At 51.0% G+C, this 17972-nt stretch overlaps 1 protein-coding gene across 10 annotated transcripts in view; it reads left to right on the plus strand.

The window, feature by feature from the left end:
• LOC144799137 (uncharacterized) overlaps positions 1 to 2063 on the plus strand; it is a 234288-nt gene extending 232225 nt beyond the window's left edge. For all 10 annotated transcript variants that reach the window (XR_013603760.1, XM_078670338.1, XM_078670342.1 and 7 more), the window contains one exon: positions 1618 to 2063. The gene's annotated coding sequence lies outside the window, so the exon portion shown is untranslated. The remainder of the gene's footprint in view (positions 1 to 1617) is intronic.
• The last annotated feature ends 15909 nt before the right edge of the window (positions 2064 to 17972 follow it).

Below are 17972 nucleotides of genomic sequence, written 5' to 3' on the forward strand. Positions count from 1 at the left end.
CGGGAGAGATCCGTTCTCCTTTCTTCCGTCAGAGTGGTGTTTGTCTTCGGGGCTTCGGGGTCCCGGGGTCCGGCGATATTTGTCTCTGCCCAGGATTCTAGGGCGTGTTTGAAGTCCTCTTTCGTGCTCAGACCGGTGGTGGCAATGCCTAGTTCTATGCAAAATTGTTTTAGCTCTCGGTGGTTGTACTCTTCCAGTTTTTCCATCTGAAATTTTTCTGCAGATCCGCTCTCTCTGGTCGTCATTGTGGATTAGTCGTAGGGTGAGTTACTCTCTGTACGGTTACGCGTTGGTTCGGATCGCGCCGCTGGCCACCAATGTTAGACGGGGACCTGGAGGGTCGGCCGAGCACAAGGGGAGAGGCCTCCGGTGAGGGCCGTCTCCAGCGATCGTACAGACAAGTAACTTCCCCCCCCACAGATGGACACCACACGAGGATCAGATTAACACCTTTTATAGGCAGTTCTTGAAGTAAGGTAGTACGATACAAGGAGATCAGGACACGATGATCCTCTCAATTTTAGTCTCTAGCAGGGGAAGGGGGTAGCGGGACAGTCTTGGTACCTACGGGTACTGAGGTGAAACGGCGGTAGCTCACAATCCTCGAGCTCGGTGGTCGGATGGGTCGGACCGCGGCAGCGCCAGCAGGTCCCGAAGAGGTCGTAGGTGGCAACGGGCCGCGGCAGCGCCAGCAGGTCCCAACGAGGATGACGGTTACACCGGGCCGCGGCAGCGCCAGCAGGTCCCACGAGGATGGAAGTTACAACGGGCCGCGGCAGCGCCAGCAGGTCCCACGAGGATGAAGGTTGCAGAAGGCCGCGGCAGCGCCAGCAGGCAGGACGATAGTTCACAAGGCAGGGCTGCGGCAGCGCCAGCAGTCCGTCAAGGATGAGTTCTTCTCGGTGTCTCTCGACTCCAGGATACAACTACCTTCCTGCTCTGGGGCTCCTCGGTTATAGGTCTGGCGCCCTTTGATGTCCGGACCCTCGCACTGGGAGGTCGGGAGGTCCGGGATGAGGGAGTCCAGACACCCAGCAGGGGGGTGGAGCCAGCACCCGGGGAGGCTGGGTGCGATCGGCACCTGGCGGGGGAGAGCCATCGACACTTCTTTCTCCCATTAGCCTGCCAAGTGGTCCGTTCACCTCCTGGATGGATGGTGGTGCCGGGATGGCGGGGCCTGGCCTGGCCGGGCCCAGGGTTGGGGTCGAGCTGAGGCCACGCGGCCGCGTGGTGCAGTGTCCAAGATGGCGGCTGGGCCGGGCAATGGGGCTGCCGGGGGCCCGGGCCCGTGACACAGAGATATCCGGGAGCAGGCGTCCCGGAGGGGACGGGTTGCGGGTTGCTTCTGCGGGTAGCCCCCGGAGAGCCGGTGTCTGGGCCCTGTCATGCGGGGAGGGAGCGAGCCCTTCGTGGGGCCTGTCCAACATAACCCCTTTGTCTTTCTTTTTTTCCTCTCTGTTGTTTTTCTCTAAGGTGCTAATTGATGGTGCACACATGACCGGTTGTCTTAGGGGTGGGTCTCTGTCAGACTGTGATATTTATAGTTTGATTGTATCTCTCATTGATGTTTTCTCTGTGAAGTACTGTGATGGTGACTTATGTTTTATACACTTTTAGGTTCCCTGGAATATGTATGTTTGAATCTGGAGATGTCCTGAAGAAGGTGGCGTAGTACCACCGAAACGCGCGTCAACCATTCTAAGTGCGGCATTTCATCTAGTGTTTCAAGACGCATACATTGGCAGAGAATTCCTTTGTCAAGTAGAATTCAGCCTTGCACAGATTGTGTGTGAATGTTTACAGTGGGGGTGAAAATGTGCTAGTATGGTTGGTGTATGAGTGGTGTGAATCCAGGGTGTGTATTTATATACTGTTTTTTTGTATCTTGTATATATGATGTTTTGCTTTTCTCTATTTTATATGAATTATGTACTAATGTGTTTTTGTAATGAAAAAGAGTATTATTCTGTTGATACTAAACATAACATGAAGTGAGATATAACGAAGATAAAGAATGAAATAAGAGGCCTTGAAAAAATTTAAAATTGTTTAAAGAAATAAAATATATAATGTATTTTGTGTGGTTGTGTCAAGCTGGTAAATGAGGTTGCCTCGGAAGCACCATGGAATTGAAGCACAGTCCCCAACTCCCCGTCACCGGTTCACTCTGCACCAAGATATATATATACTGGTAACGAGAAGTGATGCCCCTGCGGGGAAAGCAGGGAAACAAAACAAGGTAAGGCGGGGAAACACAGGGTCTTCGTACACAGTAGGTAAGGTAGTCTGCTCAGGGGACAGGGAGGCTTCTGTCAACCTTCTCCTAAAAGACAGAGAACAGAGGTTAATGCCGATCCTTACAGGTCTGTTGTGATTATATGAGGAAAAATGGTGCATGAGACTACCTGTTCGTTATGCTGGATGTATGTATACTCTTGGATACCACCAATGTCCAGTTCACTCCACAGAATAGGGGTAGATAGGGAAAAGAATGCTGGGGACACCCTGTAAGGTAAGTATATAATCTTAACCCTGGTGAGATTTCTTATGTAAGGGTCATTAGAGACAGGAGGACCTGTGGTTACCTGTGTGAGAGGATGCTTAATGTTGTCAATATTCTCCTGTTATCTCCACAAGAGAAAGTAGAGGGCAATGATGCTGTGTACACCCTACAAAACAATATGCAAATTAATCACCGTTGCTATACCACACTAGCCATGTCTCTCTATATGTATACAACCCTATTGTTACCTGTATGGGGTTATTCGGGGGCGTAGAAGAAATCCTGGGCCGTCAATAATCACTGTGCCCATGAAATAATAAGAGAGCCAATCGCTCTTATATAGAAACAATCCTGCTTAAAAATAAATAATAACCGGCCAGACAATAGATCCTACAAACAGGTCAAGAGGACTCAAATAAGGGGAACCAAAGGCATAATCTGCTGAAGCCTCAAACAAAGAACGTAAAGCTGCACCAAGAATCCAGGGCAGGAATACCTGAAGAAGCTAGAAGAAAAAGTTCTGCGAGGGACTTGAATCGCCGATAGCCGTAACCGACGAGACCCGAAAACGCCACCACCGTGACCCGGAAGCGATGCTGGAACTCTGAAACCGGAAGGAACGCGAAGCATTCTCTAAACAGTGAGGATGGACTTTATACTTGTTTCACGCATGCGCTAACCTCGGCGCATGGGTGTTGATTGTACGTGATGTTTTGCCAACCATTCCTGCCGCAAGAAGTGCCAACCACGTCTATGCTTTCAGTACAGGCATGACAGGTTGTCACCATTGTACTTCTGAGATGTATTACAAGCAGATGAAGTATCTCATGGCTGAATGAGTATGGTCTAAGAGGGAAATCTTTTTATGCTGTGTTCTTTTCATTCCCCTCCTTCCCTGACCTTATTGATATTTGAGGAGGTCCCACAATTTCTGCTACTAGCAATTCACTTCTCTTGCATGAGAAAGAAGACTTTTCAATAAATAACATCTTTTATTGAAAACGCCCATCTCTCTGTTTCTCTGCACTTCTGGTGAAACTAAGCATGCACAATTGACTGAGTAAAATAGCTATATATTGTTTCCGCGACTCTGGAGATATCCTCCTTGTTCTAGGGGAGCAAAGTTGTCATGTTTATGCAGTTGTCGGAAACTAATCCCTTCTTGTGAATTCGAGAACGTTTCTAGTGACCTCTGAGCTAGCTGGCATTCATAATTAAGTCTAACATATTCAATAGAGACATAGTCGACCTCAGTCCTACGTCTACACTATCGTTTGTTATTCCAATGCGCAGAGCCTATTGGGAATATAGGAACTACGCTACAGTACAAACAACTTATCCCCCCGATACAACAAACTATCCTGTATTACACACTCAGGGACCGACAACCAAGTGGTAAGATCTATTCCCTTCAAACTTTCCTTAACCAAGGACAAGAAATCTTCCACATCCACACTCCCTACTATCTTGTCACTTGCTAACATGGGTGTCATTTCTTTCTCGAGGCCAGACTCTACTTGATCTACATGTATACGAGACAAGGCATCAGACTTCACCTGTAGAGCTGCGGGTCTGTATGTAATGATGAAATCATATTGATTAAAGAACAAGACCCATCGCATTTGCCTCGGGGTCAGAGCTCGAGCAGAACGAAAACTCTAAATTCTTATGATCTGTGTAGATTGTGATGGAATGGCGAGCCCCCCATAAATAGTGTCTCCATTCTTTCAACGACAGTTTGATCGCAAGCAATTCTCGCTCTGCTACAGTATAATTGCGTTAGGCAGGCAACAAGGTTTTATGAAAGAACGCGACTGGATGCATACATCCTGTATCAACATCCCTCTGAGAAAGCACCCCTCCTACTGCACATAAGGAAGCATTGGTCTCAACAAAGAAAGGCAGAGCAGGATCAGGGTGAACCAAAACAGGGGCAGATGTAAACTTCAATCAAATGCTGAAAGGCTTCCTGTGTTCTATTGGACCATACAAAAGGAACTCCTTTCTTTAACAAGGCAGTCATAGGAGCAACTACATCTGAAAATCGTGAAATAAAACGCCTGTAAAAGTTGGCAAAGCCCAAACGAACCTGAATGTCTTTAACACAACCAGGTCTAAGCCAGGTTACAATGGCTTCAATCTTTTGAGGATCCATCTCGATACCATCAGTAGAAACTATAAAACCCAAGAACTCCACGCTGGAAACATGAAACTGACATTTCTCTAGTTTTACAAACAACTGATGTTCTTGTAGTTTCTTCAACACTCGGTACACATGTGACTCATGCCCGGCAGAAGACTCAGAAAAAATCAAAATGTCATTGATATAAACAATAACGCTCAAATCCAAAAATTCCTTCAACACCTCATTAATAAAAAACTGAAAAGCAGCCGGAGCATTACATAAACCAAAAGGCATAACACAATATTCAAATAAACCAAACTGTTCTAAAGGCGGTTTTCCATTCGTCTCCGGCACGAACTCGAATAAGATGGTATGCACCCCTTAAATCCAACTTAGTAAACACTGAGGCATGCTTCAATTGATCCAAGAGTACAGGGATAAGAGGGAGGGGATATTTGTTCATGATTGTAACCTTATTTAAGGCTCTATAATCCACACAAGCCCGCAGACTGCCCTCCTTCGGAATGAAAAATATAGCCGATGATACAGGCGAAGAGGAGGGACGGATAAAACGATTAGCTAACATCTCATCCAAGTATGCCTTCAAATGTTGTTCCTCTGGTTCCGACAAGGCGTAAATACGGCTACATGGTAACGTAGCACCTGGCACCAGATCGAAACGACAGTCAAATGGACGATGCGGGGGTGAGACTATTTGCCCTGCCTTTGTCAAACACATCACTAAACTGGGCATAAGGCTTTGGTACTGCTCTTGCCTCTGTACAATCCCCCACAGCACAAGTCAATGGCGTAACCCAATCAGATGCAACCTGATAGCAACTCTGCAAACAATGTGCAGAATCCAATGTAACAGTACGCCTCACCCAATCTATCCTAGGAATATGCTTCTGTAGCCAAGGCACCCCAAGAACCAAACCAAAAGAAGGAGCATCGATAAGATCAAAACAAATAAACTCAGAATGACCGTTATCGCATATTAAACACATGGGTTCCGTTTCCCTCGTTCTAGATCCTGAAGACCACTCAGTCCCATCGATGGCACGCACAGGTTCTGGCTGTTCCTTAAATACACATGGAACCTTCAGTTTGTCTGCCAACTGGATGTCCATGAAATTCCCAGTTGCCCCGGAATCTAGCAACACAGACACAGTGGTCCTGTGACTATTCGAAATCACCAAACAAACCGATATGAAGAAATACTGCGGAACCCCTTGTACTGCCTGTAGGAGAGTGGGGTCTGCAATCCCATGGCCACCCCAGATTTTTGCTTTTTGCTTCACTGGTTTACGACTTTCCCTGGCTGTGGGCCTGCTAATCAGACCCACAGCCTAGCTGTTCTCTCTCTAAATTGACAAGCATGTACCTTAGGTGCATTTACTAATTGGTACTGGGCCACCTTATCAGTCCCTGTACAGTATACCTTAGGTATCCAGGGCATAGGTGTACCCAGGGCCTACCAGGGGCTGCAGCATGTATTATGCCACCCCTGGCTGGCCACCCAAATCTGACACAACTGGCTGCACGACAGCTGGGGCAAGGTGGTGTAATCACCCTTTGCTTTAGATATAGTATTCCTATATCTAACCCTAAAATGGACACATATATTCCTATCAGTCACTCCTATGGCAGGCCTTATCAATCCTGGAGGCAGAGTGCTTGGAATTATGTGAGATGGTGCTCTGGCATGAGCTGAGCCCGTTTGCAGCTTGCGGAACCAAGTCCTTATAGCTGTTCTGTGATAACGCTATACCATATACTCTTAAGTGCATTATGATCCTCACGGTCAAATGCTAACTTTGGCATAGCATTATCAAAACATGTCGAGTAAGGTGTCATACGAATTGGAATACTAACCCCTCGCCAATTCTGGCGACGGGGTTAGCATTCCACCCTTCTAGAGGGACACGACATGTATGTAACTGTGAACCCCGGTTAAAGTTAACTCAAGCCTCAGCATCACAAAATGGATGCTGCCACCACAGACACAAGTCTGACCTCCTGCTGCTGGGAGTCCTTCCAGCGAGGGGGGCTTGGACAAAGGGTTTCCTGCCTTGGGAGGTGCTAGCACCACCCCAGACAGGATTTTGTGGATTAGGTAGGCTCAGGCTGAAAGGAATGAGACATGCCTGGGGCACACAAGGTGCCCTGTGCATACACCGGTTCCAACCAGTTGCTGGGGCACTCCAGCCCCAGCTCTGGCGGGAAACTGGACAAAGGAAAGGGGGTGTAGCAACCCCCCTTCCTGGTCCCACCCAGAGGAGGGACCTAGTCGTAGTGCAGCCCCCTTTAGCCGGATAAAGGTAGGAGCTGGTCCCATTCCAAGTTAGATTACTCTTGACAACTTCCACGAAGAACTCTTGACCTTCGACCTCCTGATCCATCAGAAGACTGAAGAATCTCCCCTATGGTCAGGGAGTGACCATCCTGCTTCACAGGCACCATCAAGCTCCTGTGCGGTTTGCTGCAAAGTCCTTCCATCCCGGAATCCGACGACCCAGCTCGACAAGACCCGGACCTCCAGACCTCTCTGACCTCTACCCACATCCACAGCACAGCTGGGACCCGTGGGTGCGATGAGCAACGTGGAGACGGCCATCTTGAAGAAACCTGCACAGCGCTTCCAGCAAGACCCCCGAGGGTTCCTCGAGTGAGTGCATTGGGGACTGAGAAGCCCCGCACCGACGCAGCTCCTGCACCAAAGACCAGCATCCCCGTAATCTGCGTGGGGCCCTTTTGCTTGGTTGCTGCCCTTCCTGTTGTCTGGTCACTTGCCGGCTGGCTAGTGACCTCTGAGACGACGACCCGAAGAATTAAACACTGCTAGTCTGGTCCCCCAGACTGGCCCTTGCTTCCTTGTGAAAGAGAAGCCCCTTGGACCCTCCTGGTCCACACCAGACACCATCTTTGTTCCACCGCGTGGCTTGCATTAGCCAAGGCCTGTTGTCCAGATCGACGATCCGACACCGCCAACAGCAGCAGACTACGTGGGACAGCTCGTGCCTCCAGCCTGGTCGTGAAGAACAGCTCCTGGTCCGCGCAGCTACAGAGAGAAGCGACCCTTCCTTCAACTGAACGGGCGACAGCTCCTGGTTCCCTCCTGGTTCCAGCACCGTCACTGGCTAGTGACCAAGACTCTGTCCCCTTCCTTTTCAGGACTTCCTTCTTCCTAGTTCCATCCTTGGAACCACCGGACTCCTCCATCTGGCTGCCTGCCAGCAACTTCTTGTTTCAGGCATCACCGGGATCAACGCAGCAAACCCGACACTACTTCAGCCCTATGCACCCACAGCCTGTGGGTTAGGTAACTAAAGCATTTAGGTCCTGAAGTCTGTGTCCACTATCCTAGTGTCCAGGTCCACTGTTGTTTTCCCTCCATCCAGCCGGGTTCGTCCGGAATCCGTAACTTTGTAAACTGTTGCATCCATAGACGTTGGTACGCATCCCGCGTGAGAGTTTCCACTCTGCATGTGAGTCCCGTGGGCCTCCTGCTCCTTACTTACCTAGTTTGTAGCGTAGTCCCACCGATCCTCCAGCCTCTGGATCTTCTTACAGTACTTTCTTTCCTCGCGTTCCATTGTTTTGAGTATATGGTTTGTCGTGCCCCTAAGGCACACGTGTAAATATTGTGCGAACTCGTATTTCCTTTTTAGTATTGTCATGTGCTTAGCCCTCTGATCTCATAAAGAGTTCAGAGGTGTTGTTAATAATAAATATATTGTTTATTTTCATAACAACCTGTGTGGTGTCCTTTCATCTGGTATTCAAGGGGTTATATTGTGGTAAAACAGCTGGCTTCACATGCCAAAAGAGATTAGCCTAAAAGACTGCTTTTGTCCACGCTACTAGGATAGCTGGTCTATCAGGTTGACTTACAACCAATCACCATAAGGGGTTGTTTGGACTGATACAAGGTGATCACTAGAATTAGTGAGCATCATATATCAGGCCAACTTCTCACACTGCCCCAGCCACTTCATATGATGCATTCTTGTCTTCCACCTCCCTTATTCCACCATGTGTACTCACAAATGCCACAGTATTTCTGGGTGGGAGACTAGATGGCTTTACTGGGCATTCCCAGGCATAATGGCCCCGCTTGCCACAATATAGACAAAGGTTTTGTACTCTCCTTCTACCTTTCTCTTCATTGGACAAAGGGCCTCTAACCCCACGTATTTCCATGGGTTCGGAGCTGGACTTGAGGTCCAAAGGAGGTCTGACTTCATGTCTCACTGGCACTACACGTGAGGCCTGATATCGATTCCGCTCCCCACGTCTCTCCACTAGACGATGATTTAACTTCACCACCAGATCTATAAAAGCGGCGCAATCATCAGGGGGATCCACTACTTGTGAAACAATGTCCTTTAACTCCTCACACAAACCCTGATAGAAGATGGAAGTCCTCTTAGCGGCGGGCCACTGTCTCTGACACCAGACGATTAAATGATGAGACATACGTCAAAAGATCCTGTTTACCCTGTCTCAACTTCAGCAATTTGGCATCACTAGCCTGCATGAAGGCGTGTTTAGCAAATAAACACCGCATCTGTTCTTTAAAAGCCACATAATTATACAACACAGGATCATCATTATCCACTAAGGGTACTGCCCATAAAGCCGCTGTACCAGCCAGATGAGATATAATGAAAGCCACCTTGGCTGAATCATCCAAAAAAGCTGGGGGATGGCACATGAAATGCAGGTGACACTGGTTCATTAATGTGCTATACTTCTTGCTGTCCCCTGAAAACCTCTCGGGAACAGCCAAGGGAACAGGAACAGGAGTGGTAACAGTAACTGATAATGGGACGAGACGAATGGATCCCTCGACCCCTCACAGTCTGGCTTCCGAGCCAACCACAGCACCGAGACCGCCCTCATCGCTGCCACCGATGACATCCGAGCCCTGATGGACAACGGAGAAACAGCGGCCCTCATCCTCCTAGACCTCTCCGCGGCATTCGACACTGTCTGCCACCGCACCCTAGTGCAGCGCCTCGGCAACATCGGAATCCAGGAGAAGGCGCTGGAATGGATCACCTCCTTCCTCGACGGAAGAACACAGAGAGTCCGCCTACCACCGTACACGTCAGAGGCCACCGAAGTCATCTGCGGCGTCCCTCAAGGATCCTCGTTGAGTCCCACCCTCTTCAACGTCTACATGAGCCCCCTCGCGGCCATCGCACGCCAACACAACCTCAACATAATCTCCTACGCCGACGACACCCAGCTGATCCTCTCCCTCACCAACGACCCCGCCGCCGCCAGAGCCAACCTGCACGAAGGGATGAGAGATGTAGCCGAGTGGATGACGACCAGCCGCCTGAAACTGAACTCAGACAAGACGGAGGTCCTCATCCTGGGCTCCTCGCCCTCCGCCTGGGACGACTCCTGGTGGCCCCCCGCCCTGGGCTCCGCACCCAAACCGACGGACCACGCTCGCAACCTGGGATTCATCCTGGACTCTTCCCTCTCCATGACCAGACAAGTCAACGCCGTCTCCTCGTCATGCTTCAACATCCTACGCATGCTACGGAAGATCTTCTGGTGGATCCCCACCGAGACCAGGAAGACTGTCACCCAGGCCCTCGTCACCAGCCGACTGGACTACGGCAACGCCCTCTACGCCGGAACCACCGCCAAGCTCCAGAAGAGACTCCAGCGGATTCAGAACGCTTCAGCCAGACTCATCCTCGACATCCCACGAAACAGCCACATCTCCGGACATCTGAGAGACCTGCACTGGCTCCCCGTCAACAAAAGAATCACCTTCCGGCTCCTCACCCACGCACACAAAGCCCTACACGACCAAGGCCCGAGCTACCTCAACAACCGAGTCAACTTCTACGCTCCCAAGCGCCACCTCAGATCAACCAGCCACGCCCTCGCCGCCGTCCCATGCATCCGAAGAGCGACAACAGGAGGAAGGTCCTTCTCCTACCTGGCCGCCAAGACCTGGAACTCCCTCCCGACCGACCTGCGCCTGACCCAAGACCACCTCTCCTTCAGGAAGAAGCTCAAGACCTGGCTGTTCGAGCAGTAACGACACCCCCCTCCTAGCGCCTTGAGACCCTACGGGTGAGTAGTGCGCTCTATAAATGCCTTGATTGATTGATTGATTGGGGTACCCCCTACCGCTCCCTGCCCTGACCCCCTTTCAAACTGGAATGTTGCAGGTTGTACTATAGGCCCCTGACCCCTAGCCTGATCTCTAACCCTCATTGTGGTTAATTCCTGACGCAACCCCAAATTCTCCTGCCTTAAATCCTGAACTTGTGACTGTAAGGCTGTAATAGCCCCCATAAAATCCTGCAATGTAGGACTACCCTCACCCACTCCATTCCCAGTCTTGTTCATCCTCGCCCAGGCAGTGATAAAAAACGTAGGTTTTGATTCTGTCACGGCTCACCCACCCAAACTCTGCCCAAACACTGCAGGAACGAGGATGACCCCAGCCCTCCTCCTGCTCCCCTGCAACGCACACTGAATTACAAACAGTGCGCTAACCACTGGGGAACCGGGAAAGGGTGGGAAAAGACAAGACAAGGAAGTCAAGAAAAAACACTGCTAATGGCCCCTTCCTTCTCCTTTCTTCTTCCAACACATGGAACAGACAGCACCTGTAGTTCAAAAATAAGACAACCGTAAGACATGCAGAAAGAAATGTTTCAATGCTCATGCATCCTAAAGCCCAGCTCTGTATAATGATAATCATAAGGTAATTCTCTTACCAATTTAATAGTGATGGTTTTACTCAAAAATAAGTAGAACAATGCAGGATACCAGAACTCCTCCTGCACACAATGTCCCAGAATGCACGGACTTCCTTGAACAAGTCTTTGGAATAATCCAGGGGAAAAAACTCTTTAATTCAGAGAAAAACCCCTCTCAGTCTAGGCTGAAAATGAATAAAAAATCTTAATTTCCACTCTCTTATAGTGGCCACTATGTACTATCCGAAAGAACCCAAGAAAACGCAATAAAACCGAAGTTACTCGCGTTTTAGCCCGAACTCCGCATAACGATGTGGAGCGACTACAAAAATGCAGGAAGAAGGCTAAAACCGCAACTCAATTTGCAGATTTCGCCAAAGGAGCAAGGTGTTCTGTTGGACCCGGCCTCGTGGCGTGGTCCCACTCCTCCCGCATGGCGGGCCCTGGACGGCATCAACCCCTGTCCTCCCCCCTGCAGCTACCCTCTCCAACCTTCAACGAGAGCCGCCACTCCTGGCGACCCCCGGCTCTCCCCCTCAGGAACACGGCGACAATACTCGCCCCACTCTGCTGGTCCGGCCCCTACCCCGGGCCGCCATCTCAGGCCCTGACTCCATCTTGGGCCCTCCACGTCCGGACCACGTGGCCTCGGCCCGACCTCGGCCGCGGCCCCAGCGAAGCCCTGTCATCGAGGCACCAAGATCCGACAAGGTGGTAAAGCGGTCACTTGACGGATCAAGGAAGAGGGGATTTTCGATGGCCCTCCAGCCGTCCCCAGACGCCTGGTTTTGATTGCCCTCCAGCCTCCCTGGGTGCTGGCTCCACCCCCCTGCTGGGCGTCTGGACACTCTCATCCCGGCCCCTCTGACCCCCAGGCGCGAGGGTCCGGACATCAAAGGACTCCAGACCTATATCTGGGGCAGCTCTGGAATGGGTCGGGAGTTGTATCCTGGAGTCGAGAGCCCTGCTGATCGAATCGCGGCTGACCCTGAGAAGAACTCGCTACTTTGAACCCTGGAACCTCGGGCCCTGCTGACCTGGTTGCGGCCCCCTACTTGCTGAGAAGAAGATCCTCACGGAACATCGGAGCCCTGCTGACGCTGTCGCGGCCCGACCTCGCTGAACCATCCTCGGAGCCCTGCTGACGCTGTCGCGGCCCGACCTCGCTGAACCATCCTCGGAGCCCTGCTGACGCTGTCGCGGCCCGACCTCGCTGAACCATCCTCGGAGCCCTGCTGACGACGTCGCGGCCCGACCTCGCTGAACCATCCTCGGAGCCCTGCTGACGCTGTCGCGGCCCGACCTCGCTGAACCATCCTCGGAGCCCTGCTGACGACGTCGCGGCTCGACCTTGCGGAACCCCCCTGCTCGAGGATTGAGAGCTGTGCGTAGGGTATCCCCGTGCCCGGCTGGCACTAAGACTGTCCTGCTACCCCCTTCCCACAGTTACCGAGACATTAAGGATCCCTCGATCCGTTTGTACCTATTGCTGAGAGAACCTACCTTTATTGTTGATAAAGACTCTAAGAATCTACCCCCTTGTGTGGTGTCCCTTTGTAGTGGTGTGATTGCTCGGCTGTTACGATTCTAGGAGAGGAGCCTCGCCAAGGAGGCCTCCCAACAGCGCTCGGCCAACTCCAGAAGGAGAGGTGGATCTCTGGGTGGTCAGTCAGACATCTTCTGCCTCCCCTGGGATCGCCTTTCTAACATGTTCCCAACCAGCTGTCCAAGAACAAAGCTCCCAATATAGGTGGGTATCCAAATGGGCTCTTCTAGATACATTAGGCTCCAAAAACAAGATCCTCCATGTGGGCTGTAACCCGAAGTAGATTGTAGGAGAGTGGGGTCTGCAATCCCATGGCCACCCCAGATTTTTGCTTTTTGCTTCACTGGTTTACGACTTTCCCTGGCTGTGGGCCTGCTAATCAGACCCACAGCCTAGCTGTTCTCTCTCTAAATTGACAAGCATGTACCTTAGGTGCATTTACTAATTGGTACTGGGCCACCTTATCAGTCCCTGTACAGTATACCTTAGGTATCCAGGGCATAGGTGTACCCAGGGCCTACTAGGGGCTGCAGCATGTATTATGCCACCCCTGGCTGGCCACCCAAAACTGACACAACTGGCTGCACGACAGCTGGGGCAAGGTGGTGTAATCACCCTTTGCTTTAGATATAGTATTCCTATATCTAACCCTAAAATGGACACATATATTCCTATCAGTCACTCCTATGGCAGGCCTTATCAATCCTGAAGGCAGAGTGCTTGGAATTATGTGAGATGGTGCTCTGGCATGAGCTGAGCCCGTTTGCAGCTTGCGGAACCAAGTCCTTATAGCTGTTCCATGATAACGCTTTACCATATACTCTTAAGTGCATTATGATCCTCGCGGTCAAATGCTAACTTTGGCATAGCATTATCAAAACATGTCGAGTAAGGTGTCATACGAATTGGAATACTAACCCCTCGCCAATTCTGGCGACGGGGTTAGCATTCCACCCTTCCAGAGGGACACGACATGTATGTAACTGTGAACCCCGGTTAAAGTTAACTCAAGCCTCAGCATCACAAAATGGATGCTGCCACCACAGACACAAGTCTGACCTCCTGCTGCTGGGAGTCCTTCCAGCGAGGGGGGCTTGGACAAAGGGTTTCCTGCCGTGGGAGGTGCTAGCACCACCCCAGACAGGATTTTGTGTATTAGGTAGGACAGGCCTGAAAGGAATGAGACATGCTTGGGGCACACAAGGTGCCCTGTGCATACACCGGTTCCAACCAGTTGCTGGGGCACTCCAGCCCCAGCTCTGGCGGGAAACTGGACAAAGGAAAGGGGGTGTAACCACCCCCCTTCCTGGTCCCACCCAGAGGAGGGACCTAGTCGTAGTGCAGCCCCCTTTAGCCGGATAAAGGTAGGAGCTGGTCCCATTCCAAATTAGATTATCCTGAACAACTCTACAAAGAAGAAACTCTGGACTTCGACGTTCTGCTCCACAGACGACCGAAGAATCTCCTTTGTTGGCAAGGAGTGTCCACCCTGCAACTGCAGGCACCACCAAGCGTCCTAGCGGTTCACTTTGTCGTCCTTCCTGCCGGAACAAGACTTCAGAGCCCGACGAGATCCGGACTTCCAGACCTCTCCGACCTCAACCTACATCTGCAGCACAGCTGAGATCCGTGGGTGCGACGAGACACGTGGGACCGGCCATCTTGAAGAAACTGCACTTCGCTTCCAGCACGACTTCAGAGGCATCCTCAAGAAAGTGCTTTGTGGATTGAGAAGCCCCAGCCCCGAGCAGCTCCTGCACCGAAGACCAGCCCTCCAGCATCCACGGGATCTGCGTGGGGCCCTTTTGCTTGGTTGCTGCTCGACGCGTTGTCTGGTCACTTGCCGGCTGGCTAGTGACCTCCTAGACGACGCTCCTTGAAATCTTCACTGCTGGTCTGGTTGCTCCAGACAGGCCCTTGCTCCCTTCCAAAAGAGGAGCACCCCGGACCTTCCTGGTCCACTCCAGACGCCGTTTCCACTCATCGCGTGGGTTGCCTGTGCCAAGGCCTGTTGACTCCAAATCCGGATCCGACACCGCCGAAAGCAAGAGCCTGCGTGGGACAGCTCATGCCGCCATCCTGGTCGTCGAAGACACCTCCTGGTCCACGTGGCTGCAGAGACAAGAGTCCACTCTTCACCGGATCGCGACGACAGCATCTGGTTCCTTCCTGGTTCCACACCGGTCACTGGCTACTGACTTTGAACACTGTCCCCTCTGCTTTCAGGTCCTCTTCTTCCTCGATCCACCCGTGGATCGCACCGGACATCTTCCTCCTGGTCGCCTGCAGCATCTTTCTTCAAGGCTCCATTGACTTCGACGCGGAAACCCGACACACTTTGACACCTATGCACCCGCAGCCCGTGGGTGAGGTAACTAGAGCATTTCGGTGCTCAAGGGTAGATTAACTCTCCTAGTGTCCAGATTTCCAGTCGTTTTAGTCCTAAGTAGTAAAGACTGTCCGTACTTACCTTTTTCGTAAACTATACTGTCCATTGACTTTGTTCCGCATCTCGCGTGTGAGTTCACACTCTGCACCCGCGTCCCGTGGGCCTCCTATTACTTACCTGAGGTTAGGATAGTGTAGTCCCAGCGAACCTACAGCCTCTGGACAGCTCCATTCCTTCTATCGATTTCCTTATACCATTTACTTAGTATATGGTTTGTCGTGCCCCTAGGGCACCATTGTAATTTTGTGCAACTTATCGTATTTTTCTGAAGAGATTGTCATGTGCTTAGCCCTCTGACCTCATAAAGAGTTCAGAGGTGTTTGTTATTAATAAATATACTGTTTATTTTCATAACAACCTGTGTGGTGTCCTTTCATCTGGTATTCAAGGGGTTATATGTGGTAAAACAGCTGGCTTCACATGCCAAAAGAGTTTAGCCTAAGACTGCTTTGTCCATGCTACCATTAGGATAGCTGGTCTATAAGGTTGACTTACAACCAATCACCATAAGGGTTGTTTGGACTGATACAAGGTGATCACTAGAACTAGTGAGCATCATATATCAGGCCAACTTCTCACACTGTGTATAAGAACTGACGTCAGCGCGCGAGGGCAGCGTCTAAGTACTCCGACTTCATTCCGGCGCAGACGACGCGGAGCCTCAGACGACGCCAAACGACGCGCAGGGGTATTGCTACGCAAAAATTTCCGGATCCAGTCTGATGCCTGGGGATATTCTAAGGTAAGGTATCTAGAACTGACTACGGTTTCTTACAGATATATTGTTACCGAAGGTAAGTAACTTGTTCCTCAGGGACCGACAACCAAGTGGTAAGATCAATTCCCTTCAAACTTTCCTTAACCAAGGACAAGAAATCTTCCACATCCACACTCCCTACTATCTTGTCACTTGCTAACATGGGTGTCATTTCTTTCTCGAGGCCAGACTCTACTTGATCTACATGTATACGAGACAAGGCATCAGACTTCACCTGTTGAGCTGCGGGTCTGTATGTAATGATGAAATCTTATTCATTAAAGAACAAGACCCATCGCATTTGCCACGGGGTCAGAGCTCTAGCAGAACGAAAGAACTCTAAATTCTTATGATCTGTGTAGATTGTGATGGAATTGGGAGTCACCCATAAATAGTGTCTCCATTCTTCAAACGACAGTTTTATCGCAAGCAATTCTCGCTCTGCTACAGTATAATTGCGTTCTGCAGGCAAAAAGGTTTTAGAAAAGAACGCGACTGGATGCATACATCTGAAAGAAACAGGTTAGTATTAGATTCCTTACCTTAGAATATTCCCAGGCGTCAGTCTGGATCCGGAAACGTTTGCGTAGCAGTACCCGGAGGAGTACGCCGGAGGAGATCGAGCGCTTCCTCATGGCCATGAGGTCGCTCGCTCCGACGGGCTCCGCTGCGCCTTAGGGCCCAGCGGACCCGTCTGGGGGCCCCAGCGGGTCGGGTGCTTCGACGCCGGCGGGTGCTTTGGCCCAGACGCCACCGGCGCCTTCAGGCCCGGCGCCGCAGGGCCCCACTGGATCCGCTTCCGGATCCGGGTCGTCGCCCGTTGACCTTGTAGGAGAGTGGGGTCTGCAATCCTATGGTCACCCCCGATTTTTGCTTTTTGCTTCACTGGTTTACGACTTTCCCTGGCTGTGGGCCTGCTAATCAGACCCACAGCCTAGCTGTTCTCTCTCTAAATTGACAAGCATGTACCTTAGGTGCATTTACCAATTGGTACTGGGCCACCTTATCAGTCCCTGTACAGCATACCTTAGGTATCCAGGGCATTGGTGTACCCAGGGCCTACCAGGGGCTGCAGCATGTATTATGCCACCCCTGGCTGGCCACCCAAATCTGACACAACTGGCTGCATGACAGGTGGGGCAAGGTGGTGTAATTACCCTTTGCTTTAGATATAGTAATCCCATATCTAACCCTAAAATGGACACATATATTCCTATCAGTCACTCCTATGGCAGGCCTTATCAATCCTGAAGGCAGAGTGCTTGGAATTATGTGAGATGGTGCTCTGGCATGAGTTGAGCCCATTTGCAGCTTGCGGAACCAAGTCCTCATAGCTGTTCCATAATAACGCTATACCATATACTCTTAAGTGCATTATGAACCTCGCGGTCAAATGCTAACTTTGGCATAGCATTATCAAAACATGTCGAGTAAGGTGTCATACGAATTGGAATACTAACCCCTCACCAATTCTGGCGACGGGGTTAGCATTCCACCCTTCTAGAGGGACACGACATGTATGTAACTGTGAACCCCGGTTAAAGTTAACTCGAGCCTCAGCATCACAAAATGGATGCTGCCACCACAGACACAAGTCTGACCTCCTGCTGCTGGGAGTCCTTCCAGCGAGGGGGGCTCGGACAAAGGGTTTCCTGCCTTGGGAGGTGCTAGCACCACCCCAGACAGGATTTTGTGTATTCCAGGTAGGCAGGGCTGAGAGGAAGGTGACTGCAAGTGGCACCCCGATGCTCACTGTGCATATGCCGGCTCAAACCAGTTCCAGGGGCACACCAGCCCCTGAGCTGGGGAGAGACCGGACAAAGGAGAGGGGTGTAACCACCTCCCTCCTGGTCCC

The sequence above is a fragment of the Lissotriton helveticus genome, chromosome 12, assembly GCF_964261635.1.
Source record: "Lissotriton helveticus chromosome 12, aLisHel1.1, whole genome shotgun sequence".
In the NCBI taxonomy this organism is placed as follows: Eukaryota; Metazoa; Chordata; class Amphibia; order Caudata; family Salamandridae; genus Lissotriton; species Lissotriton helveticus.